The sequence below is a fragment of the Poecilia reticulata genome, linkage group LG10, assembly GCF_000633615.1.
Source record: "Poecilia reticulata strain Guanapo linkage group LG10, Guppy_female_1.0+MT, whole genome shotgun sequence".
NCBI lineage: Eukaryota > Metazoa > Chordata > Actinopteri > Cyprinodontiformes > Poeciliidae > Poecilia > Poecilia reticulata.
The window spans coordinates 15213042-15214136 of NC_024340.1; positions in this window are offsets into that span (position 1 = coordinate 15213042).

The following is a 1095-nucleotide window of genomic DNA, read 5'->3' on the forward strand; positions in this document are numbered from 1 at the left end:
TTAAGCCGTCACTGAAAATACAGGAAGTAAAAGGTCACATTGGATGGGGCTGCCTGCTTTCACAAATGAGAAACCTTTAAATAACTTCAGAAATGCTATTTTCAGAGCTTAAATATGTTTGAATCTAATATTTTGCCTGTTAAAAATGAATGGATTGTATTTTTAATGCAACTTTTTTCCAGGCACTTTTTTAAAGAAAAAAAATGAAATAAGAAAAAAAGAAAAGCGAGAGAGTAAGAGGCTCAGTGGGCGTCTGTCTGTCTGTGGAGGTGGACACTTTCAGGCACCTCAGGCAGGGATTCCTTGCCGCCTCCGGCCTTTTGAGTCTCCAGCTTCACCACTCCGAACCTCCGAGCTGAATGTACCTCTTTGAAATATCAAAAATAATGAAGATTTTCTGTAATAAAGCTGAAAGTTTTAAAGAAGTAGCCTTCTTTTGTGATTTATTATGGTAGAAGGTGTGTCAGCAGTTTGTGTCTGGTGCCAAGATGTGTGTGCGTGTGTGTGTGTGTGTGTGTGTGTATAGCCACCCTCAGCAGATGCTGTGCAGTAATGAGATGGCGGAGAGGCTAAGCTGGATCAGCTGAGTGGCCGCCGTAAGAGGTCGGCGTGCCGCTGCTCCGTGTGTGGCCTCAAAGGAAGAAAACCTCCAGCCTGATCTCAGATTTCCAAACCTCTGTCTTTCTCTTCAGTGTGCATAAAGCTGCTGAGCGCCGATCCATTTAGACGAGTTGTGGGCTGAGCAGTGGGCAGTTCAGCTGAGAAAGGCTCTCTGTAACAGTATGTACACAATGACACCCTTTCTTATTTGTTCTGCGGTTTTGAATGTGATTTCTGTATTAAAGCCTGTGTTTCACATGGGGCCCAACTTGCTGGCAGAGGGAGAGAAAGATGTTTATTTTCAACAGTCCATCTGTTCTGTTCGACGTGCATTTATTATATAATAAAACGGGAGACTAACCGATGAATATGTTAGGCGGCCGTCCTGAACAGTGAGGCCTGCATAGAGAGAGCATGAAGAAGTGTGAGGGGAAAGTAGGGAGGGAGCTGGCAGCCGGTCAGGAGCGGACTCTTGAGCTTTGCTCGGTGCAGAGC